This window comes from Hyperoodon ampullatus (genome assembly GCF_949752795.1).
Source record: "Hyperoodon ampullatus genome assembly, chromosome: 20".
Classification (NCBI taxonomy): Eukaryota; Metazoa; Chordata; class Mammalia; order Artiodactyla; family Ziphiidae; genus Hyperoodon; species Hyperoodon ampullatus.
The window spans coordinates 24538700-24557544 of NC_136933.1; positions in this window are offsets into that span (position 1 = coordinate 24538700).

Consider the following 18845-nt stretch of genomic DNA (forward strand, 5'->3'; position numbering starts at 1 on the left):
ACTAATTTACAACAGCAAGACATAATGCGACCAAGTGCATATTGTATGTGTAAAAACTAAATAAGAATACCCTAAAAATGAGAAATGCGTAAGAAACAAACACTCACAAAGCCACTGAATAACCCAGGAAATTGACATCCTATCCCTGGGCCTAGTAATTTTCAAACCTACTTCCCTCAAGAGACCATTTGTAAGGCACCAATGATAGTTATTTTATCAATCTATCCATCAAGTATTATACATTGAACATACCCCACAGTGTGTAAGGCACTATGAAATGATTACCTGAATTTAAAGTACTACATACATTTCTTTCAAATGCATGGGATTATCTCATTATTTCAGAATAAAAATTCGAATTACAAAAAAATTCTGAATTCCAAGATTTTATAGAAACTGTGGCCTTGTAAACAATGAGTGAACCCTCACAGCAAAAATTCCTTAGGAAGATAATGGCTCACTAATCCCTCCTGGCTGGCATAATATCTTGGGTTTGCTCATTGAACCAAAGAGATAATTTCAGCTGTGCATCATTTACTGGACAGGTCTTTTGAGGTAGTAAACCTTTGATAAGGAGTAATTGGGAGGACTCCTCCCATAGCACCCCTGTGCTACTTTATACCTATATTGTATCTGTGTGTGTGTGAGTGTATGTGTATTATACACACACACACAGGCATACTTCAGAGATATTGTGGGCTCGATTCCAGACCACTGCAGTAAAGTGAATATTGCAATAAAGCAAGTCATACAAATTCTTTTGGTTTCCAAGTACATATAAAAGTTCTGTTTACTCTACGTTCCAGTCTATTAATTGTGCAATAGCATTATGTCTAAAAAAAAAATGCACTCCCTTAACTAAAGAATACTGTATAGCTAAAAAGTGCTAACCATCATCTGAGCCTTTAGCAAGGCATAATCTTTTTGCAGTAGCAACATCAAAGATCACTGATCACAGATTACAATAAGAAATATTAATAATGAAACATTTGAAATATTTCGAGAATTACCAAAACGTGACACAGGGACATGACGTGAGCAAATGCTGTTGGGAAAATGGTACCGATAGACTTGCTTAGTGAGGGGTTGCCACAAACCTTCAATTGGAAAAAAGGGAAAAAAACGAATATCTGCAAAGCACAATAAAGTGAAGCACAATAAAATGAGATACACTTGTCTATCCCCTATCCTACGCTTAACTAAAATTAATCCATCTAATTTATCTCTAGAGTTCTTTCAGCTTGAAATTTCCTGGATTCTGTGTTGTGTCAGTGCCTAGCTCAGACCTGAGGGAACAGAACCCAGGCCAGCCCTATGCTTTGAGAAGTGGGGGGATATGAAGCAGGAGGTGCTGGCTAAGGGAGCGAGAGCCAGTGGGGGTCCCAGGGCAGAGAAGAGACCGGCAAATGGTGGAGGAATCAGATGCGAGCTGTGCTGGCAGCAAAGTAAAACCTGGCCATGATCATAGTTTTACCCAGAGCTAGACCTACACCTGCAAAACTAGATTTAATGGCAAAGTGCCTAAAAATACGCTCAATGAAAACAGTCTACTGACCCTCTTCTCAGAAGAAATGACTGCAGGACACAATGGGGTCAGTCAGCATCTGAGCTTTTGTTTTGTTTTGGGTTTTTTTTAACATCTTTATTGGAGTATAATTGCTTTACAAGGTTGTGTTAGTTTCTGCTTTATAACAAAGTGAATCAGCTATATGTATACATATATCCCCATATCTCCTTGCTCTTGCGTCTCCCTCCCACCCTGCCTATCCCACCCCTCTAGGTGGTCACAAAGCACCGAGCTGATCTCCCTGTGCTATGTGGCTGCTTCCCATTAGCTATCTATTTTACATTTGGTAGTGTATATGTCCATTACACTCTCTCACTTCGTCCCACCTGACCCCTCCCCCTCTCCGTGTCCTCAAGTCCATTCTCTATGTCTGCGTCTTTATTCCTGTCCTGCCCCTAGGTTTTTCAGAACCTTTTTCTTTTTTTTTTTTTAGATTCCACACATATGTGTTAGCACACGGTATTTGTTTTTCTCTTTCTGACTTACTTCACTCTGTATGACAGACTCTAAGTCCATCCACCTCACTACAAATAACTCAATTTCGTTTCTGTTTATGGCTGAGTAATATTCCATTGTATATATGTGTCACATCTTCTTTATCCATTCATCTGTCGATGGACACTTAGGTTGCTTCCATGTCCTGGCTATTGTAAATAGAGCTGCAATGAACATTTTGGTACATGACTCTTTTGGGGGGTTTTTTTGGTTTTTTTATTTTATTTATTTATTTATTTTTATTAGTTTCTGCTTTATAACAAAGTGAATCAGTCATACATATACATCTGTTCCCACATCCCTTCCCTCATGCATCTCCCTCCCTCCCACCCTACATGACTCTTTTTGAATTATGGTTTTCTCAGGGTATATGCCCAGTAGTGGGATTGCTGGGTCGTATGGTAGTTCTATTTTTAGTTTTTTAAGGAACCTCCATACTGTTCTCCATAGTGACTGTATCAATTGACATTCCCACCAACAGTTCAAGAGGGTTCCCTTTTCTCCACACCCTTTCCAGAATTTATTGTTTGTAGATTTTTTGACGATGAGCCTTCGTTTTAATGCCTAGAAGAATCTGCATTTACACAGTCAATTTCCTCCTCCTCCAGAGTGAAACTTTTGAATACTCCTTTGTTGAATCCTGGCAAAAAAGGGGCCGGAGCTTAATGGACTTGAGAATCCAAGGCTCAGTAATATAAGAACTGTACATTCTATTGCCATTTAAGCTTCTACACATTATCAGACTAAATAGAAGCAGCAAAACCTCACTCACCTACCATCCAACTATATGGCAAATGCATAAGTGGGGATCGGGAAAGCAGAAGAGGGGCCTCGTGATGGGATGGAGATTTCAGGCATTGGAAAGACAGTGCTTGGGTTAAAGAGAGAAGGACAGAGAGAAAGATGGACAGACAGAGCATTGTGTAGCCATTCCTGTTAACCTGCAAAGCAGGCAGCCCATATTTTGTAGAGTATATTGGAGGGAAGCAAAGTCCTCTAAAGAAATCAATTAATAAAACTTGTTTGCTTCAAGGCCTTGATTTGAACGAGTACATAGAGCTGTGATTAGTGATATGAGCCTTAAAGAAAAAGGAAGAATTTGCTGCAGAAAAAAGAGCCAGCAGCACAGGGACAGCGCAAAAATGTCAGGCACTCTGGATGGCTGAGACGTGGACCATGCCCTTAGCTAGGGCTGAATTGTTATTAGCTGATCCCTAATTACAAGGAATAGGAAATCAATATCAATACCCAGAATTGTTTATATCCTTATCCAAATAAGCTATGATATTGTCTCATTATGTTTAAGCTTTCTCAACAAGTTCAAAGTCAGTAAACTTTTAGAATATTGGCTTACTTCTGTGTGCACTGTATGCAACATAATTTCAAGAGAAGCCCCTTGGTCTGTTATTAAGACTGTAAGGCTAAATTTTACACTTATAGCAAACTTGGAGTTCTGGCTTTCGAACTCACAGAAATAGAAGTCAAAGAGGGTTTACACAAACAAACGCTAACATCAGCGAGAAGTGACAGGTAATAACAATAAAGAGAAAGAAAATAGATAAACTCTAAACTGTCAACCCAAGTATCAGAGAGTGCAACAACACTTCAAACCCCGTCACACATCTTTGTGACAGGCGGTTAACAACCTAAGTCTACCAAAAAAGTACAATTGGAATTAGTATATTTGATTTTTCTTTTTTTTTTTTTGCGGTACGCGGGCCTCTCTGCTGTGGCCTCTCCCATTGCGGAGCACAGGCTCCGGACACGCAGGCTCAGCGGCCATGGCTCAAGGGCCTAGCCGCTCCGCGGCATGTGGGATTCTCCCGGGCCGGGGCACGAACCTGTGTCCCCTGCACCGGCAGGTGGACTCTCAACCACTGCGCCACCAGGGAAGCCCAGTATATTTGATTTTTAAATGTCAAAAAGTAAGCAAGGAAGTTTGGAAATATTTTGTGCAAAGGGGTTATAGAAAAACAGAAACCTGGCTACCTAGAGCAAGTTGTCAAGAGATGTGGACAAGTTGAGATCTACCCTGTGTTAAATAATGTCTCCCTGAAATGTGTATCACCCAGAATCTGTAAACGTGACCTTATTTTGAAATAGGGTATTGACAGATGTACCCAGGTTAAGATGAGATCCTGCTGGATTAGGGTGGCTCAATGACTGCCATCCTTATAAGAAGGGGGGCATTTGGAAACAAAGGCTTGGAGGAGAGAAGACCACATGAAGACAAAGGCTGAGATTGGAGTTATGCTATCACAAGCCAAGGAGCCCCAAGAATTGCCAGCAACCAGCGGAAGCTCGGGCGGCAAGGCAGTATTCTCCCTTAGAGCCTTCAGAGAGGGTATGACCCTGCCAACACCTTGATCACACCATTGTAGCTTCCAGAGCTGTGGGAGAATAAATTTCTGTTGTTTAAAGCCACCCAGTTTGTGGCACTTAGTTTTGGCAGCCCCAGGAAACTAAAACAGGATCCTATTCTCCCTGGTTCATTCCATTAATTGAGACAGTTGCTTTTGAAATACATAAATGTCATTTGTTGAGTGATTGCCATTTTCCAGACACCATTCTAAGCATCTTGCACTTGATCTTTACAATAAACCTCTAAAGTGGATATTGTTATAAGAAAATTTTATGTATTTTGAAGCTCTGTTGTTACAGATGAGAAAACGAGGTAGAAAAAACATCAGAGGACTTGCTCAAGTCCACTCAGCTAGTGAATGTTGAAATAAGAAATTGCACTCAGGCAGACTGGTTCCAAAATCATGCTCTACCGCCCATATGACACACTTTGGAGGCTAAACCATCCAAATCAATTGTTTTCATAGAGTAAATGGTCCAAATAATTCACTCAGCTTCACTGTGGTTAATTCAGGTCAAAAGTTGGCAAAATAAAATATAGTGAATTTTCTGGCCCATTGGTGATCTCTGCCACCCATCTTCTACTCTATCAATACGGTGCTTGGCATTTATACACTGACCATGTCATGCTATGCACTGGTGCCTTTGCAATAGTTAGTCCTATTTCCTGGAATGTTCTTCCTGGCTTTGGCATATTTTAAATTGCATCTTATATTTCAAGTCATAGCTCACATGCAATAAATGAATATGCATCTAACAACAGAGCTTCAAAATACACAAAGCAAAAACTGATAAAACTTAAAGCCTACTTGAACAGATGCGTAATTTTCATTGGAGACTTTAACACTCGTTAAAAGGGGAAGTGGGGCAAAAGAGATGTTCCTTCCACACATAATTCAGGAATGCCAGAACATTGTATTCTCTTTTCCTCATGCCCTCCATACAAATTACTCCTGGTTCACTGGTGCCTGAAATTCCATAACTTATTGCTTTGGCTTAAAGCCAGGAGAAGGGAAGGGAAATAAATTTCTTCTTTTCTAGAGCTGACTATGTGCCAGGTACATTCTTACTTATTCTCCACATCAATCTTACGCATTGCACTCTTTTATAAAAGAAGGAACTGAGGCTCAGAGAAGTTAAGTAATTTTTTCAGGGTCACAAAGCAAGTAAATAGAAGAGATTATAACTGAGCCCGAGGTGGGTTAACTCTAAAATCTACTACTCTAGGCTAATATTTATGTTGGCCTAGCGCTGTATTGTCTCTGTCTTATTTAATATTTACTCTCGGAGTAAATAAGCTTATCAGGGCAAGACCATTATAAATATTTTCAAATCCCCATCGCAATAGGAGAGCAACATTTAAACAACCCTCCAACAATATTTTCAATAAAATTAGGTGACATGGTTTACTCTGCTCTGGTGGCTTGAGTAGGACCAAGCCACCACTATCCACGAAACCTACTCACAATCTTTATAGGTTAGGAAATGTGTGAGGATCTAAGGGAAGAGGAGAGGGAGTTATGGTGGTTTAGGAGCCGGTGGCGTGCTTGTAAGTAAGCTCTCAAAAACATTTAAAAACCACCAAAACAGGGCTTCCCTGGTGGCGCAGTGGTTGAGAGTCCGCCTGCCGATGCAGGGGACACGGGTTCGTGCCCCGGTCTGGGAGGATCCCACATGCCGAGGAGCGGCTGGGCCCGTGAGCCATGGCCTCTGAGCCTGCGCGTCCAGAGCCTGTGTTCCGCAACGGGAGAGGCCACAACAGTGAGAGGCCCGCGTACCGCAAAAAAAAAAAAAAAAAAAAAAAACCCCAAAAACACCAAAACAGACAAACAAACAAAACTCAGAAACCAACTTGACCTGTAGTGTTTGCTGATCTTCAGGGCATAAATACTCCGTCACTGGCTGCAGATCTGGGGAGAGCTGACACAGTCAAGTTTGGCAAGAATCTCAGCTTTAGAATGAGCTTTAGAGCCACTGTTGAGAGCCTTAGAACACAGACCTTGCAACAAAAGCTCACCCTCCCGAGAGAGGACCCTTCAAGGACCCCAGAAATACTCCATAAAAACTCTCTCCTATGGACTTCCCTGGTGGCGCAGTGGTTAAGAATCTGCCTGCCAATGCAGTGGACTCGGGTTCGAGCCCTGGTCCCGGAAGATCCCACATGCTGCGGAGCAACTAAGCCCGTGCGCCACAACTACTGAGCCTGCGCTCTGGAGCCCGCGAGCCACGACTACTGAGCCCACGTCCCTAGAGCCTGTGCTCCACAACAAAAGAAGCCACCGCAATGAGAAGCCCGCGCACCGCGAAGAAGTGTAGCCGCCGCTCGCCACAACTAGAGAAAGCCTGCGTGCAACAACGAAGACCCAATGCAGCCAAATATAAATAAATAAATAAAATTTTTAAAAAACCCAAAAACTCTATCCTAGGAGGAAAAACTCTCTCCTACCTTGAGTAAAAATCTTCTAGTAGTAGAATAAATTGATCAGGTCAGAGCACTGGATATAAAGAAGGTACAAAGGAATAAGATCTTATAACTGTGGAGGCGAATCCATGGAATGAAGTACTTTGAAGTGACAATAGGGAGGGAGCCTTCAAGACAGAAGGCACCTTGGTCTAGCCCCTACTCCCTGCATGACAATATTGCTTTCAAATTATAGGAAAACCCATCTTGTATAAGTATAAACATTAGAAAAGAAATGTAAATCAAATATGAAGATATTTTAAGGAAAATGAGAAAAATGAACTAAACACTGCATTGGCAGATAAAGAGGCATATCAGAAAAACACGGCCACAAAGCAGATTGAGAAATGTTTCCTAATGGAAAATGAACTAACAATAATTTTTAAAACTGTAATAAGTTACAGAAACATGACATAAATATGACATATGAAAGTTCAAAAATAAGACAGTACCACAAGAGGGATGTGCCAAATAAGAGTCGAGCAAGCTCAGGAAAAAATTAAAACATAATATTTTACAAACTAAGCCTAAGCTAGAAGTTACACAAGAAAAATTAGACATCACAGAAAGCATAACAAGGGAGATTGAGGTTATAAAGGAGGAAATTAAACAGAGATAAAGAAAAAGATTGCTTATAAAGGTAGGTGTAGAAAATAGGCAAAGAAAAATCCAACAGTGTACAACTGGAGTTCCTGAAGAAGGAAACCAAATCAATAGATCAGAGCAAATACTAACTTAAGAAATCTGTGATGAGATAAAAAGACACTTGAGGCTATATATTGAATGGGGTCAGTATGTACCTGGGAAACTCAACCAGAATCATCCACAGTGAGACACATTCTAATTAAGCTACTGGAATTGAAAGATAAATTCATTTTGGTCTCCAGACACAACACACCACCACCAAATATCAATTTTTTGATGGAAAAAAGGACAGATTTGAAATGAAACTCTGTTCATACAAAAACCTGCACAAGAATGCTCATAAAGACTTCATTCACTGTAGTCAAAACTGAAAACAGGGCTTCCCTGGTGGCGCAGTGGTTGAGAGTCCGCCTGCTGATGCAGGGGACACGGGTTCGTGCCCCGGTCCAGGAAGATCCCTTATGCCGCGGAGCAGCTGGGCCCGTGAGCCATGGCCGCTGAGCCCGCGCATCCGGAGCCTGTGCTCCGCAACGGGAGAAGCCACAACAGTGAGAGGCCCGCGTACCGCAAAAAAAAAAACAAAAAAAACTGGAAAAAACTAAATGACCTTCAACAGTGAGTGGTTAAACAACCAGGTACATCTGTACCATGGAAATCTACTCAAGGATAAAAAGATATGAACTATTGATACAGGCAATAGCTTGGATGAGTTTCCAGAGAATTTCCGGAGAATTATTGTGAGTGAGAAATGCCAGTCCCCAGTGGTTACAAATTCTATGGCTTCATTTATATAACATTCTTGAAATGACGAAATTATAGAAATGGAGAACAGATTAGTTGTTGCCAGAGTTTAGGAACCACATGGTGGGTAGGAGGTAGACAAGGTTATAAAAAGTCAACATGAGGAATCCTTGTGGAGACGTGTCTTGAGTGTGGCGGTGAAGATACGAGAAAATTGCATAGAACTGAATACACACACACATATATATGCAAAACACAGTTAAAACTGGGGAAATCTGAATGAGATTGGTAGATTGAACCAATGTCAAAATCCTGGTGTGACATTGTACTCTAGCTTTATAAGATGTTACCTTTGGGGACACTGGTAAAGGGTACACAAGATCTTTCTGTATTATTTCTTACAAATGCATGTGAATCTATAATGATCTCAAAATAAAAAGTTGTTTAAAAAGTGCACTGCTCTGAATGTTTCAAAATCAGTCAACATAGAGGAAATTTCGATGACGAGGATGATGGTAGTCATGGTGATGGTGGTGATTATGATACTAATTACCATTTACTGAGCTGTCACTGCAGGTTCCAAGAGAACTGAGGCTTCCTCTTAGTCGCCACTGCACCCCAAAGACTAGCACAGTACTGAATAAATATTTGTTGAATAGCTGGTATTGAGCAAATACTGGTTGAATACATGAACAATTCTGCAAGATACCTATTATTATTCTCTTGCTTCAGATAAGAAAGCTGGGACTTAAAAAGGTTAAGTAATACCCAAACGTCACACAACTTATAAAGAGAAATGTTAGGATTGGCTGATCACAAAATCTGCTATTAATAACGATGTCATAAAGCGGAAACTAATAAAAAAATAAAAAATAATGACGTCAGTCTCCCAAAAAGCTAGGGTAAGATCCAATAAACCAACATGAATGCTCTTCATTTTGGTGTCACCACTTTAACTGCCTAGCGTCTCTCTCCTGAATCTCATGACTATTCTTATTTATAGTGATGCATCCTCAGCCCTCCTCCCTGTCTTCTTGTTCTCTGAGCATCCTTGTGAGAGGTTATTATTAGTGCCACTGCGTGTGAAGGGAAAAGGAGACTAGTTTACGTGGGTTCAGGAAATCTACCGATGACTAGAGCATTTTTTAAAGCATGTTCGATACTTTAGGAATTTCCACTAATTTCTGAGAATACACTTAGGAATCACCTTATGAATTTATCTTATTCCATTTTAAGCTGCCCACATAAAAATCTGCAAATGGATCCGCTGTCAGGCATGAGAAATAGTTTGAAAATAATAGGTCTGGCTGCTTCGGGGAAAGACCATTTAGGAAACAAACTCCCCTGATGTAAAGAATAAACACTGGAAGTAAATTCTCCAAGATGTGCAGTCTTTATCATTAGGTAATGAGATTATGAGTTCTTTTTGTTTTTCTGCATTTTTCAAGTCTTCTGCTCTGCATGTATATTACTCTTAAAAATAATATAGTAAAAATAAGAAAATGAGTAGTCTAGGTAAAAATTTTACAAATTTTTTAATTAAAAAAAAAAGATATTCTGGTATAAACCTATCTTAGCCCAGGTTGTCTAGAAATCAGAATGAAGCACAATGCATTTGTGCTAACACTTCATCGGGGAGAGCGATCATGGGAAGGAGAGAGAACAAATATTATAAGAACAGTACTGAGCCGTTCAGAAGCACAGCTGATTCTCCATTTTATGAGAGGTCTTCAGAGGGGCTGAATAAACTAACAGATGTCTTGAAACAGTCCATGGGGGGGGAGGAAGAGAGAAGAATTTATTCATCAACTGCCATCTCTCACCGGCCAAAGTTTACCCTGCAGGATGTTAAGTCCTCATCCCCTGGGGGAGTGGGAGGCGGTATCTCCAAGCAACCAGTGGGAAAGCAGACCCCAAGACACTTGTGGCAGACTTCTCCCACCAACCCCATCCCCCGCCACCTGCAGCCATCAGCCTCAGGGGCCTGTTCAGGGGGACAGTGAGTGTGGGCTCCATGAGGTTCCCAGGGGTCCCCTGGCTCTGCGGCAGGAGGCCAGGGCGCAACAGGAGCCCCCAGAGTGCCACCACGGTGCCCTGGCCCAGTGAGCGGGTAGACGCCCGCTTGCCATTGCTGTCAGCGCGAGATGGTGGCGAAGCTAGACAAGCTGCCTCCAGAAAAGATGGAGCTTCCTCTCTGGGAAGGCAGGCTGATTAGGACTCAGAGAACACAGGCCGGCTCCTCATGACGGGCGCCCAGAATAGGCCGTCAATATGTGCTGTCTGGGCTTCCCTGTTGGCGCAGTGGTTGAGAGTCCACCTGCCGATGCAGGGGACACGGGTTCGTGCCCCGGTCCAGGAAGATCCCACATGCCGCGGAGCGGCTGGGCCCGTGAGCCATGGCCGCTGAGCCTGCGCGTCTGGAGCCTGTGCTCCGCAACGGGAGAGGCCACGACAGTGAGAGGCCCGCGTACCGAAAAAAAAAAAAAAAAAAAAAAATGTGCTTCCAATAACGGTGCCTCTTTGGGCCTTTAAGGGGGAAACATCAGAGAGTGAAAAATTCTAGGTTCTGTGTATCCATGACTCACATCCTGATGCCTTGATTTTGATGAGAAAAAAATTTTAAATCACCCTATTCTTTACTGCAGAGAAAATAAGATATAGCAAAATCTGGCAGGGAACTTTCACTGGGATACGGAAACGACACTGCCCAGCTGGAGGTCTCAGGATAATGCTCCGATTCACTGGCCCAGCATCTCTCCTTCTAGGGCATTCTAGGGGCCACCAGTCACAAAATTCAATGTGGATGGAGCTGGGCGACACGGCATTCCGACCACGCCTCTTCCCTTTCCTTGTATCCACAGGGAGGCGACCGGGACTCCAAATTCAAGAAATACAATTTTCTTACAAACTGGGGTCCCGAAGACACAAGAAAAAGAAAAACAGGAAGCAGGAGGGAGAGTGACGTGTGCAAGGGCCTCTGTCCAACTCCTCTTGGGACTGTCCTGCTTTACTGAGGCCTTGGGCTGGTGACTCCGCTCTTAATTTTGTGATGATGAAAATGCCATACAGAGTTTTGGAAGAAACATGCAAAACACAAAATATCCTTACAATCTGCATCATATTTTACCTTTCTAGAAGAGTCCCCCCTTCCCCAAAGATAGCATTTTCTACTGTCTAGAGCTTTCACTGGGGCACAGGACACAGAAACAGAGCTTGCGGAAAGACAAGAGGATTTTGCAAAGGGAAGCAGAGGCCGGTGCCTCTGGTGTCTGAATTACACAAATTACATTGGTCCCTTGGCCTGCAGTGTCTGTTAAATCTTCTCTTTCTCACTTTTTGACAAAGATCATTGGCATCCTTAGTGTGGGTTACCGACGTTCCATCCACTCTCACGTGTACAGGCAGCTGGAAATGAGAAAAATGGGCACAGCTGGAATCATTCGGGTTTGGGTTTCGGCTCTTCCATGCCTCGAGACTTTGTTGGGATGGGACCTGGAAGCTTCTAGGGATCAGGCATGGCTGTGGCCTGTGGGTTTCGTTGTCATTCAGATGGGCCCATTTTTTTAGTGAATGGCTGGATCCGTAGTGGGCAAATGACAAATGGGCATGGGGTGGGTGAGGAAGGCATTCTCCTGTATAGATGTAGAAGTGAGAAAAAAAAAAAAAGAAGAAGAAGAAGAGGGAGAGAGGGCAAGAAGTAAGAAAGAACAGGAAAGAGAAATCTCAAAAACTGGGAGATTGCCAAAGAGGAAGTCTGTAGTTTATCAATATATGCCATAAATATTTACCAGTCCCTTCTAATGTGTCAGGAATGGTTCTAGGAGCTAGAGACGGATCAGCGAAGAAAACATGTCTTTGGAGCACTTACAATCTCGTGGTTCCACTGGAAGGCCCATTTAGGATTCTGTGGCAAGAAGGAAGCTATTAGGTCTTGTTTAGTTAAGACTTTGAAGCTCTTCGGGTCCCTTTGACATCACCCCCTAGTCAGAGATCTGCTTCCTACAGTCTAAAAGCTGAGACATGACAGAGAATTCCCCCAGCCATAGAGGACTGGCAATTGGAAGAGAACCAGGTCAATGAACATGTTGTCAAGCAACAGATCAGAGTCACCAACATCCTGAGGAACCTTCTGGGAAAGAGAAAAGCATCATGGTTATAACTACAGTGGTGGTGCATCTGCTTCTTCCTCAAGTGGCCGCAAAACAGGAGCAGATCTTTATCTTCAGAATCTCTCCAGGAATCCACACGGGTGCTTCTGGTGGGTATATTGGTATCGTATCACCAGGTGTGCCCACCCATGGACTCTCTTCCCACTGGTGCTGTGATACTGTGTTTTCTTTTTTTTTTTAATAACATTTGTCATTTTTTCTTGATAGAAAAAACCCCATTTACTGCTGAAAACACTTTAGAACAGATAAGTAAAATGAAGAAAGTTAAAATCATCTATAATCCAATAATCCAAAAATAGAATTTGTTGCATACACTTCCAGCCTTTTTTCTTTGAGTATGTATTTGTGTTTTTGTAGCGTTTGTTTTGTTTTGTCTTACAAAACAAGATCGTATCACACACACTGTTTTGTACCTTGCTTTTTTCTGCAACAGTATAGAGCAACCATTTTTAAAGGTGATTTCACCAGGGAAGAGGGCCCTTCTTACAAAGAAAGGTTTGTCTGTTGGGGTTCAGGCCCCACTTGAGAGCTCTGCAGCTCTGCCAAACCAAACAGAAAAGAAAGAATGAAGAAGGGACCTGGGTCTGGCAGCGCTGGCATCTAAAGTGCAGGCCACTCTCCCTTCCGGGCGAGGACATTCCAGAGGCACCTGAGTCCACTGCTCTCATCCCCTGGCCTCCCTTTCAGATACCAGCCACCTTCTTCTGGACACAGAGCTTCTCCACTCTTCCCATCGGCATCCAAGGCCCCCGGGTGGAACGGCCCCCGCAGACCCCAGACACCTGCAAGTGGCCTGGAGGTTCTGAGCTAGACACATCCTCTGTCTTTCTGGACTATGATTCCTCCTGCAAAGAAAAGGTAAAACTGACACTGCTTCACCTCCTAGGTGGGCTTTGCAAAATCCTTAGAAGGCGTTTTGCGTTAGCTTTAGAAACTCGCTGTGGAGGCCTCTCTGAGCGTGGCATCCTGCCTGCTTTTTGGAAGTGGCTGCACCACGTTTAAGCAAGGGGTGATCGCAGCGGGGTGAACGTCTGTCTCAGAGGCGCTGGGGGCCTGTGAACTCCTTCAGGCTCAGCCCGCTGCCGCTTCAACCGGGAGCTGGGTCCCCGCATGGATGCAGCGCGAGCCCGGGGGGATGCGGAGATGCGGGGATGCGTGGCAGGGAGCGTGTGTGCAGAGTCCAGTGCTCACCCGCCCAGCCAGGGTTTCTGCAGGTCATTCCAGCAGGTACAAGAAAACCTTTTCGCTTGCTCGTCACAGCTGGGTTCCGATTTTAAAACATAAAGGCTCCTTGTCCTGAAGTCACCCAGCCTGTCTAACCACTTTGGAAATTTCTTTCTGCTTCGCAGAACCGGGAGTCAGTCATCCGACATCGTCCTGGGTAGTGAGCCGGAGTTATTCTTGCACCGAGCCTCGAGCCTCGAAGGAGCAGCCTCGGTTTTCGTTTTCTATGAGGGAGGGGGAAACAACACTTGAAAGGTTCAGCTTACCCAGCGCGCTCAGACACACTTGACTTTGAGAACAGTAAACATTCTACTACCTGATAGAGGAGGAGGAATGATTAACCTGAAAAGTAAAGCATTGTGGTTAATGGTTGTAGGTGGGTATGGACACAGGCTCTCGCCTTTGACCAAACTTTGATCAGGCTCCTCTGAGCACTTCTGCTCAACCAGGCCCGACTTGGGCTTCTCTCCCAGTCCTTGGAGAATGCTGTTTGGGCAAGAATCCTGCTAAATCGGTTTCATGGAAATCCCCACCTTGGTACCTGACCACCCTGGGCTGCCTTCAGCCAGAATTCTGTTGAGTGGTCTAGCAAGAGCCCCCGTACCCGTTAGGTCTTCCCATCCCCATTCCCGTCTCAGTAATTTCCCATCCACTGACCCCTGCCTGCACCTCACCTACAAATCCACATTTGTGCCTGTCGGAGTTGGAGTTGAATCAATCTCTCTCCCCTACAAAACTGCATTGCAATGGCCCCTCTTGAATAAGTCTGGCTAACCGTCTTTAACAGGTGTCCTGAATAATTTTTTTTTTTTTGCGGTACCCGGGCCTCTCACTGTTGTGGCCTCTCCCGTTGCGGAGCACAGGCTCCGGACACGCAGGCTCAGCGGCCATGGCTCACGGGCCCAGCCGCTCTGCAGCACGTGGGATCCTCCCGGACCGGGGCACGAACCCGTGTCCCCTGCATCGGCAGGCAGACTCTTAACCACTGCGCCACCAGGGAAGCCCCTGAATAATTTTTTTTAACAGTATCTGCGTCTGTGTTGAAAGATCCATCTTGCAGTGATTAGCGGTTTTCAAAGAATTCGTATAAAATCCATTTATTAAACATCATTTAATCACTCCTCCATGTCAGGGGCTCTTGCACTAATTCCCCAAGGGAATCACTTGGAACATCTATAATATTGATTTGAAGCGTGTGGCTGGCAGAGGTCTGCAGGGGTGGATGTCTGACACCAGTCTGTAGAAGTTTTCTTGTTGGTCTTATCCTTACAGCTGAAGATTCCTTGTCAACTTTACTTTTCAAAGCAGAAGCTCTAAGCTGGTGAGCACAGGCATAGGAGCCCTCTGTTCAGAATAAGCCAGATGGAGGGCGCTGGGTGTCCTTTAGAGAAGGTGACAGCTGCCACCAAGATGTCAGAGGCAGTCACACCAACCTCCCTGTCCTGCACCCTTTCATTTACATGATTATTTCATAAGAAGAGGGGAGAAAAGGAGAGGACCAATCAACCAAGCAAAACGAAAACCAAAGCTCTTGAATAACACGAAAGTTAGTGAAGTTACCACTCATTATCCTGAAAATTACAAAGAGAAAGAATCAAGTTATTAAAAATTCTCTCTTGGGCTTCCCTGGTGGCACAGTGGTTGAGAGTCCACCTGCTGATGCAGGGGACACGGGTTCGTGCCCCGGTCCGGGAAGATCCCCTATGCCGCGGAGCAGCTGGGACCGTGAGCCATGGCCGCTGAGCCTGTGCTCCACACGGGAGAGGCCACAACAGTGAGAAGAAAACAGGGGGGAGGCAGGCAGAAAGGGACTCAGACAAGCTTTGAACTGTAACAGTCCACAGGAAATCCAGGGGACAGAGAAACAAGCCAAATGACACCCTGGGGAAGCAGTCAGCCAACACAAGGATGTGGAATATTTTACAAGACGCTGACTGCATGTCTTCAACAGGTCAATGATAAGGGATAGAAAGGAGGAAGGGACTGTTCTACATTAAATGAAACTCAAAAAAGACTTGAGACATAAGTAAATATAATGATGGACCTTGTTTGGATGTTGATTCAAACAAACCAACTGTAAAAAGACTGCTTAGTCAATCAGGGAAAATTGAACATATATCGTGTATCAGGCAACCTTTAAGGAATTACTGGTAATTATGAGATGTAGTAAGGTATTGTGGTTATGTTTTTAAAAAGTCCTTTTATTTATGGGTGAAATGACATAAGAGGGGAATAGATGTGGGTGCAATATCATGTAGATGGTAGATGGTAAAGTATGAATGGCTACAGAGCTGAGCCCAAGCATGGAAGTGTGTTATTGTCTCTACTTTTGTGTGTTTGAAAATGTTCACTATAAAAATGAAATAAAATAAAGGGTAGTGATTAGAAGTAGAGAAAATATTGCAAATGTAGTCTGAGCAACTGGTAAGCACTAACACCTCTGATAAACGCATGATCTATCACGGAGCTCCTCCCACCCTGTGTTTAAACGATTCAATATTTAAACACATCTTGAATGTAGGACTTCTTATTGTTTCCTGTTAAATTTGGCATTTGGGGTTCAGTCCTTTGCTGAGACAGTGGCTTTTGATTATCACCCAGGGTCAAAGATTTCTCAAGCTACAATTCTTCAATACTCTGATGAGCATTAGACAACTAACAAGAAGACACACTTCGTTCAAAAATCCTCGAATTCCAACAGAAAAAGCCCTGCCCCCCAGAAGCAGCAGCGCTGACAGCAGCAAGCATTCTTTCAGTTGTAAGTGAGTTTCAGGCCTCCCCTAATTCCCTTATCACTGAATAGGAACCTCTCGGGTAGGAAAAGCAGAGCCAGCTTTACTCAGCGCTGGACAGGTCTGTCTACACTATGAACGCTTGGTGAGCCTGGGGGCCGTCTGGTGTGGACGCCAGCCAGCACCGCTTCATCACCTGCAAAGCTCTTCCCTGATATGTTTACTTTACAAACTTTTATGTGCCCTCAAAACCCAGCTCGCATAACAGGATCTGTTCAGGTATGATGGAAACACATTCCCATACAAGACAAACACAGAGTAATTTCATGAGGATCATGAAAACAACTTCAGGGTCACTTCTGGAGGAAGCCATGCCTCTCTGCTGCTTCATCACTCGAACCCTATGATCACCTCCACTGGGGTTCCTTTCTACCTTGTATCTTTTATTTATTAATTTTCATCATGGAAAGTTACAGACATATCCAAAAGTAGAGCCCCCCAGTCACCCTTTACCCACTTTTAACAATTATTAACATTTAAAAAATCTTGTTTCATCCACTTCTCCCCAACCTGGTTTGTTTTTTGTTTTTGCCTTCTGGAGCATTTTAAAGCAATTCCCACACATCCCATCAGTTCACCAGTCTTGTACCCACTTCTATTGCAGTAATCTCATGGCAGTGGAATGTGTTTGCATGCCAGTGTCTCCTGCTGGACCACTGATCTTCAGGAAGAGGATTCCTTTATGCTTTACCAACCAGCACAGAAACTGGCCCATGGCAGGCGCTCGATAAACACTGGGAATTCAATGTGTTATTAAGGTCAACAGCTTTATTGCCATAGACTTAAGAACAGGTCTTTTTTTCCTCTTTTTTTTTTTTCTGCCGGTGTGGGATCTTAGTTCCCTGACCAGGGATCGAACCCACGTCCCCTGCACTGGAAGCATGAAGTCTTAACCACTGGACCACCAGGGAAGTCCCAAGAACAGGTCTTAATTCACAGAATGCATAATGCCTCAGTCATCAAATCCATATTTAGCCCAAACTCATTTATTTAGGAGCAAACACTGGCAGCATTAGAGTGGTGGCTGTGTAGCATAGTGGTTAAGCACGTGGGCTCTGCAGGCAGTGCCTTGATTTGAATCCCAGCTCTTCCACCAGTTGCCGTGTCATTGGGTAGGACAGATTGTATTTTCCAAAGATGGCTGCAATGATCTCTCCTGTCCCCCCTGTTCTTCTAGGATGTGGCCATTTCCCCATCAGGAGGTAGGGTCTATATTCCCTCCTCTTAAATGTGAATGGGCCTGTGACCATAGTTGAAGTGATGTTATGTGATATACAAGGCCAGGTCATAGAAGGCAATGCATCCTCCACCTTGCTGGCTAGACCACCCACACTGGAGCTCTGTGCTGCCACGTAAGCATCCAACTACCCTGAGACCGCCATACTGTGAGGAAGCCCAAAGACCACATGGGAAGGTCCTGAGACTAAATGGAGAGACGCCTGGCTAGCCCCATGCTGCTTCAGCTCCCTCGTTCTCACAATCCCACTATCCTAACTCCAGCTACTGTCAGATGAGCAACTGCCTGAGTGACCGCAAACCAGAACTACCTGGCCAAGCCCTTCCTGAACTCCTGACCCACTGAAACCATAAAAAATAATTGTTGCATTAAGCTATCAAGTACTGGGATGATTTGTTTTGCAGTGATAACCAGAACATTGGGCAAGTTACTTAACCTCTCTGTGCCTCAGTTTCCACATCTTTAAAATGGGATAATAACAGTACCTACACCACGGTGGGCTTTTATGAGTAGTAAATGAGGTAAGAACAAAGTTGCCCGGCACACTATAGCCCTCAATAATATCAGTAATTATCATTTGGGAAATATACATGGTTTAGAAATCCTGACCAACCTAATAAAGGTATTATTTGCCAGTTCTCATATGCCAGGCAGGCGGATACATTCTGGGTAAGGGTGTATTCTATAAATGAAAAACTACTTCAAGGTGGCTGTGAGTTTTGCATTCTCTCAATGACTGGGGAGAAAACAGAATTTAAAACATGGCTCGACCTGTCACTTGTATGGTATATGTCACCTGAAATGCAGGTGTGCCTGGCAGGGTTGACTTTGGTTACATGTTCCCCTCTGGTAAAACACGCTTCAGAAAGCAGACACAAAAGGCCCGGTGATCACTTTCTCTTTTGTTCTCAGGCACAAGTAAATTGAGTAGAAGGGAAAGTTCCTCATAAATTTGACCTTTGAAGAGAAACTGGATATACTTAAACTACAGATTTCTTTTCTCATGCATGAAAACATGGGATTTCATACTCATTCGGTGAATTGTATGCAGTTCTTTAGTAGCTGTGTCTGAGGATGGCATCGTTGGCTAAAATAAAAGGAAGATGGTGATGGGGCTCACCACAGGATGACTTGAGGAGCCCTTGGTAGAAAT